The sequence below is a fragment of the Anolis carolinensis genome, chromosome 6 (genome assembly GCF_035594765.1).
Source record: "Anolis carolinensis isolate JA03-04 chromosome 6, rAnoCar3.1.pri, whole genome shotgun sequence".
NCBI lineage: Eukaryota > Metazoa > Chordata > Lepidosauria > Squamata > Dactyloidae > Anolis > Anolis carolinensis.
In genome coordinates, this window is record NC_085846.1 from 113,263,167 (window position 1) to 113,271,111 (window position 7,945).

The 7,945-nt window shown below is 41.3% G+C and overlaps 1 pseudogene; it reads left to right on the forward strand.

The window, feature by feature from the left end:
- The first annotated feature begins 4,640 nt into the window (after positions 1 to 4,640).
- Positions 4,641 to 5,321, forward strand: LOC134292505 (ubiquitin carboxyl-terminal hydrolase isozyme L3-like; annotated as a pseudogene).
- Positions 5,322 to 7,945: the final 2,624 nt, after the last annotated feature.

A 7,945-nucleotide genomic window follows, 5' to 3' on the forward strand; every position in this document is an offset into this window, starting at 1 on the left:
TGTGATTGGTCAGAATGTCTTTTATGGCCCCAATAAACTGGACCATGAGGTTGGAACCATTTTGGTTCACTCTTCTCCCTTTGTTCTTCAAGCTAACAACACATCCTGCCTTCTCTCCTGGCAAGATGTAACTATTTAGATGTTTGTTATTTTTCCTTTCTTATTTTTCCTTAGAAACCAGTCTAGAGTAGACTAGACAGCTCCCAAGCCTTTCTATCTACAGTGGAGTTCTTTTTTACCTGAATAAATACTTTTTGAACTTTTATTGAGACTCTGCAGTCCATTGCAATCCTAAATGATCAAAGGCTTATCTTTGCTCGCCCCGTGTAAGTAACGCATTTGAAAGCTTTGCTTTTGCTATTCTGCTGATTTTTGGTGGAATCTCCCCCAGAGAGGGTTAAATTGAGTCTAACCACTTAGAGATTACCACAACATTACCAGCAGCATTTCTCCCAGAAGTCAAGGTCAAATCTCCAGGTGCCAGATGGACACTGAGTTTGACAGGAATGCAATGATAACTGACCAAAGGAGAAAATGAGAATCTCTGCGAAGAAGCAAGCGTTTGCTTTTGAAGCAATCTAATGAGCAATTTTCTCATGAGAGAAAGACCTTGGATTTCCCTTAAAATGCTTGGCTTTCCTTGCCACAACCAGAAGTGGTAACATTGCTTATTCAAGAAAGAAGGATCTTTTCTCCATGTTCCTGTGTATTCCTGCAGCCGTGTATCTTGTTTCAAGTTCCAGCCTTGCCTTGGCCTGTGAATCCAGTTGGATATTTCTGTGACTTGGTTTTTATTCTAGTCAAGACTCTTGCCTTGTGTTTCATCATTGACTTTATACCTTGAACTGTCTGGGAGTTAATCCTGCATTCAAGCCTTGTTTTCTTGGATTTTAATGTATTTGTCCATTATTTTATTTTGTGTATTGTTGGAATGTTTTAAGTTTATGTTAAATATGTTGTTGTTGTTCGGGCTTGTCCCTGTTGTGAGCCGCCCCGAGTCCCTTCAGGGAGATGGGGCGGGATATAAAAATAAAGTTTATTTATTTATTATTATTATTATTATTATTATTATTATTATTGATTCCTGCCTTGGATTTAATCCTGTTTGGACTATCCTTGATACAGTAGAGTCTCACTTATCCAACACTCACTTATCCAACGTTCTGGATTATTCAACACATTTTTGTAGTCAATGTTTTCAATACATCGTGATATTTTGGTGCTAAATTCGTAAATACAGTAATTACTACAAAGCATTATTGCGTATTGAACTACATTTTTTGTCAAATTTGTTGTTAAACATGATGTTTTGGTGCTTAATTTGTAAAATCATAACCTAATTTAATGTGTAATAGGCTTTTCCTTAATCCCTCCTTATTATCCAACATATTTGCTTATCCAATGTTCTGCCAGCCCGTTTATGTTGGATAAGTGAGACTCTATTGTACCTTTTGGGACTTACTTTGACTTCCAGTTTTGGACGATGCTCTTGAAGTGGCTTTTAAAGACTCTTGTTGCTTCATGAATTTCAAGTACCTTGCTCTTGTGGATTTAAACCTATTTTACTGACTCTGAACTTTATTTGGTTTTTGCTTGCATATAACCTTTAATAAACAGCATGTTTGTTTATATTCTGGGGCTCCAGTGTAGTTTTGAGGTGCCTACGTAGCTTAAGGGTGCAACAGAGAGTTGGCTATCCTTCAAGGTAGTCTATTCCACTGTTGAACAGGTCTAACAAGACAAATTAAAATAAACATTCTTCCAAATGTTTAGGTGACATCTCTTGCAATTTGAATCCATAGGTCCATGGTCTAATCTGTGGAACAGCAGAAAACAAATTAGCTTCATCTTCTACATGGTATCCTTTTGAGTTGGAGCAGGTTCAGAGAAAACATAGTTGAGGAAAAGGTATAGAGAACAAAAAATTGAGGGAAGGTTGAAGGAGCTGGGCATGTACAACTTGGTGACAAGTAGATCTGGTCTAATGGTCTGACGTTATGGAGGAGCAGATTTCATTTGAACATTAAGGGCTGCTTGGTGATGGAACCAATTACTTAAATGGTGGAGGCTCCTTCTTTGGAGGCTTTTAAGCAGAAGCTGGATGGCTATCTGTTGGGGGTGCTTTGAATGCGATTTCCTACTGAACTGTCTTTTTCCACGCTCCAGCAACACTTGAGAACACTATCAAGAGGGCAGTAGATTCTGCTTGTTTTTCGTTTATTCGATTTGACAAGATTGAAATCAAACTAGAGACTACAACAGCTTTATGTTAAGGCTTATGTGAAGGGTTGCCTTATTGTACACCTGCATGTTAAGAACTGTTTATTTAACTCGATTCAATGCTGCGACAGCAATTTTGATTGTTATTAAGTCAACTATAAGACTTTGTTTGGTTTTTATTTCTATTTGACATAATTGGCACTTAAACTATAAATGGGAATAGTTTTGCCATAATACCTTTGCAAGTGTTGCCAAGTGTATTCCTTTATGTTAAGAACTATACTAATGTAGTGAATGAGAACACAAATAGTGGATACCTTGAGTAAAATATTCATTGCAATATATACTACTAGTCAATGTAAGAGATTCCATAGGGACTGGGCTATGATCTACCACTGTTTCTAGCCAAACCCAGTTTAGATTTGTTGTCGAAGGCTTTCATGGCTGGGATCACAGGGTTGTTGTATGTCTTTCGGGCTGTGTGGCCATGTTCCAGAAGTATTCTCTCCTGACGTTTCGCCCACATCCATGGCAGGCATCCTCAGAGGTTGTGAGGTATGGATAAACTAAGTAAGGAAAGGAAAGAATATATATCTGTGTAGAGTCCAGGGTGTGGCAAGAGTCCTTTGTCACTAGGAAGCCAGCATTAAGGTTTCAGTTAATCACCCTAATTAGCATTGGAAATGTTTTGTCTCTTGCCTGGGGGCATCCTTTGTTCAGTCATTAGCCCTCAGAGTGTTGGTTCCCATCTACTGTTTTGATTTTAGAGTTTTGTAATACTGGTAGCCAGATTTTGTTCATTTTCATGGTTTCCTCCTTTCTGTTGAAGTTGTCCACATGCTTGTGGATTTCAATGGCTTCTCTGTGTAGTCTGACATGATAGTTGCTGGAATGGTCCAGCATTTCTGTGTTCTCAAATAATATCCTGTGTCCAGCTTGGTTCATCAAATGCTCTGCTGTGGCTGATTTCTCTGGTTGAATTAGTCTGCAGTGCCTTTCATGTTCCTTGACTTGTGTTTGGGCAATGCTACATTTGGTGGTCCCTCTGTAGACTTGTCCACAGCTGCATGGTATCCGGTAGACTCCTGCAGAGGAGAGAGGATCCCTCTTGTCCTTCGCTGACCGTAACATTTGTTGGATTTTCTTTGTGGGTCTGTAGATAGTTTGTAGGTAGTGCTTCTTCATCAGTTTGCCTATGCAGTCAGTGGTTCCCTTGATGTATGGTAAGAACACCTTTCCTCTGGGTGGATCTTTGTCTTGACTCTCATGTCTTGTTCTTGGCCTTGCAGCTCTTCTGATGTCTGTGGTGGAGTCTCCATTGGCCTGTAGAGCCCAGTTTAGGTGGTTGAGTTCACCTTGGAGGAGGTGAGGTTCGCAGATTTTTTGTGTATTACAAAACTCTAAAATCAGAACAGTAGACGGGAACCAACACTCTGAGGGCTAATGACTGAACAAAGGATGCCCCCAGGCAAGAGACAAAAACCTTTCCAATGCTAATTAGGGTGATTAACTGAAACCTTAATGCTGGCTTCCCAGTGACAAAGGACTCTTGCCACACCCTGGACTCTACACAGATATATATTCTTTCCTTTCCTTACTTAGTTAGCCATACCTCACAACCTCTGAGGATGCCTGCCATGGATGTGGGTGAAACGTCAGGAGAGAATACTTCTGGAACATGGCCACACAGCCCGAAAGACATACAACAACCCCAGTTTAGATTGATGTTAAATACAACACCATAATCCCCTTCTTTTGCAGCTTGTATAACAAGTGCCACTAAAAGTTGTTTATATAGAAGATATTACATTGCCAACAGTACTTACATACTATATACCATACTTTCCTTTTTTACATTTCTCTGTTGGACTGGATGGCCCATGAGGTCTCTTCGAACTCTATTATTCTATGATTCTAAATAGGTGATGGGCTCTCCTTCTCTGCAGATGTCTTCAACAAGAGGCTGGACGGTGACCTGATGGGGATGCTTTAGCTCAGTGGTTCTCAACCTGTGGGTCTCCAGGTGTTTTGGCCTACAACTCCCAGAAATCCCAGCCAGTTTACTAGCTGTTAGAAAGCTTGGAGGATGTTGTTTAGGGGAAACTACAAGTTGAAGGCCAAAACATCTGGGGACCCATAGGTTGAGAACCACTGCTTTAGCTGCACTGAGTAGGAGTTGGATTCAATAGTCCATGAGGTCCTTCTAACTCTGATTTGATAACTCTAATTATTTAAATATGGCTATTGAGGGCCAGTTTAGGGTCAGCTACTGGCGATGTGCAGGAGCACAAGGGACAAACACATTTTTCTCCAATGGGCTTTCATTTCTTTCTTGGAGGAACAAGGCATGGAACTCCACTGCTGGCTGCCCTTGGAGCTGAACCTTGATGTCACAAACCAGTTTCTCAAACAGCTGAGGATACATCCCAGCTAACAATTTGTAGATTTGTAGATGTGTATGGTATGGATCCAGAACTACTTAGAATGGTGTCAAGACCTGCCGGCGCTATTCTCTTTCATTTTCCAATTACAGAAAAGTGTGAAACTTTCAGAACAAAAGAGGAAAATAAAACAAAAGGTGAAGGACAAGAAGTGAAACCATCAGTATATTTCACAAAGCAAACAATCAAAAATCCCTGTGGAACAATTGGACTGATTCATGCTCTTGCAAACAATAGAGATAAAATTAGCTTTGAAGTGGACTCTTCTTTGAAGAAGTTCTTGGATGATTCAGTATGCATGAATCCTAGAGAGAGGTCCAAATTCCTAGAAATAAAGCTGTCTGTGTTACTCATCAATCCAGTGCCCATGAAGGTCAGACTGAGGCACCAAGTATTGATGAGAAAGTAGATCTGAACTTCTTTGCGTTAGTAAATGTTTGAACTAGATGGACCAACTGTGGGCAATCAAGTGATGACATCTTTTTAGGGGATGCAATAGAAGTGTGTAAGACATTTATGGAACGTGATCCAGATGAATTAAGGTTCAATGCAAATGCTTTGGAGCCCCCATTGGCACAGCAGGTTAAGCCACTGAGCTGATGAACTTGCTGACTGAAAGGTCGGTGGTTTGAATCCGGAGAGAAGGGTGAGCTCCCATTGTCAGCCCCAGCTTTTGCCAACCTAGCAGTTCAAAAACATGCAAATGTGAGTAGATCAATATTTATTTATTTATTTATTTATTTGCTATATTTATACCCCACTCCAGCAGGAAGGTAACGATGCTCCATGCAGTCATGCTGGTCACATCACCTTGGAGGTGTCTACGGACAATGCTGGCTCTTCAGCTTAGAAATTGAGATGAGCACCAACCCCCAGAGTCAGACACAACTAGACTTAATGCCCGGGGAAAACCTTTACCTTTACCTGCAAATGCTTTATAGGCAGCTTCAATTATTCTTTCACGACTGGAGGAGACTTGTTTTGAAGTATTACAATGTATCTTGTCATAAATCAGTGATCAAATTTTGATCCCTTTCCACTAACATGTGGATACATATTAAACTTCAGATGTGTCCTGTAAATATGGCTATCCTATCAGTCTACTCTTCTCCAGACTAAACGTACCCAAAATCCTTAAACCATTCCTCCTTAGAACCTGACTCCTCTGAACTCCATGGTTCCATCATGTCCTTGGTCTTTCTCTTCTCTTGAGTTGTGTATGCCATGTGGCAGTGGCAATTCCTGCTTCCCATGTCAATGGAGCAGTGAATTCATTCCACGTTTTGGCTGACTTTAAAGGAGAATTCAATGTGGGAGATATTTGTAGGCTAGGGATCAATACCTTGGAGAGCTCCTTTGCCATCCAGAGTGGATTCATTGCCTCAATGCCATGGGAATACCAGTTCCCACTGCCACACAGATATACCCTCCAAAGGGATTTGCTTGCCCTTGTTGTAGTGGTGTAGTGGTGTTGAATACTGGCTTAACTGGTTCTCAAGCTTTGGTCGTTCTGATGTTGGGAACTTCAGCTTCCAGGATTCTAGATCATTAGCCGTTTTGCCTGGGAATTCCGGGAACTGAAGGTGAAACATATGGAGAACAAAAGCTTCTTCCCAGCAACTCAGGCAAAAAAAACCAAAACTAAACTTCTGCAACCTGTCTTAGCTTGCTGGGCCTTCTACATTAATACCTTTTACCATCTTAACCACTTTCTGATATCATTTGGCCGTTCGTGTCCTGGTTTTCATCTGTGAAATGTGGAGCGCCCGGTGGCGTAGTGGGTTAAACCCTTGTGCAGGCAGGACTGCTGACCTGAAGGTTGGGTTGCTGACCTGAAAGTTGCCGGTTTGAATGTAACCCAGGGGAAACATGGATGAGCTCCCTCTACCAGCTTCAGTTCCCCATGTGGGGACATGAGAAAAACCTCCCACAAGAATGGTAAAAACATTAAAATATCTGGGCATCCCCTGGGCAATGTCCTTGCAGACGTCCAGTTCTCTCACACCAGAAGCAACTTGCAGTTTCTCAAGTTGTTCCTGACACGAAAAAAAATCCATGAAATAATGTAGAGTACATCATCTGATCAAGATGTGCCAAACGCTGTCAAGTTCCTTGCTACAAGATATGAATTTTTTCACAAAAAAGTGTTCCACAAACAGCGACAAAAAGGGCAGAGGGAGAAGTTGGCACATCAGAGCTTATAATACAAGAGATTTATGGAAGAAATTGGTGACAGCTCATCCATTTGTAGATAATCAAGTGGAGCAATCTGTAGTTCCAATAAAGCACACTTTCCCCTCTTTATTTAGATAATCTATCAAAGCACGAACGCCTCCATACAATCTTGGCACTTGTGCCGTCATCCGCAGCCTCTCCAAAGAAGACGTGCTCTTCTTTAGATATATATATTACAGCTGCGGTGAAGGAGAATCTGGCTTTTGAAGGAGCCCTCCACCAAGGACTTCGTTTCTGGTAGTATATGCACATTAGCCACCATTTCCATGGCCCATTCTCGTTGAGACAAAGGACTTTATCACACAAAGCTGTTATTCTACTACAATTGTGTTAGACTTGGGTTTTTTTTTCATGTCAGGAGTGACTTGAGAAACTGCAAGTCGCTTCTGGTGTGAGAGAATTGGCCGTCTACAAGGACATGATGTTTTGATATTTTACCATCCTTATGGGAGGCTTCTCTCATGTCCCTGCATGGGGAGCTGGAGCTGACAGAGGAAGCTGACCCGCTCTTCCCAGATTCAAATTACTGACTTGTTGGTCGCAGTCCTACCGACACAAGGGTTTAACCCATTGTGCCATTGGAGGTTTCTTGGTAGTGGATACATACTGCACTGTCCTTCATGTGGCGTCTCTTTCTTAGCACAATTGCATTATCCTCATATCCATGGTCCAGCAATTTTACTTTCTGCTCACCTCCTTTATAGCATAACTGACTGTGCAATTCCAGCTTTTAAAATCAAAATAAAAATGGCAGATATAAGTATAAAATAAAAGGAAACCAATAGCTTGGGAATAGCGAGGGGGAATCCTGCCCCTGATGTCATGTTACTGAAGCAGAAAGGTATCATCACAGCAAGGAACAAGAACATTGAGTTATTGTGAAATATCCTCCTAGCAGAACAGTGGAAGGGTTTTCAGATCTCAGAGGTTGGCCTGATTCTTGGGGCTCGGGACATCTTTGTTTTATTTTTCCTTTCCTAAACAAAACTTAGTATTAGGGCTCACAGATCTCTTCTACCCAAAGGGGAGGAAACCTGGGGTGATACTTT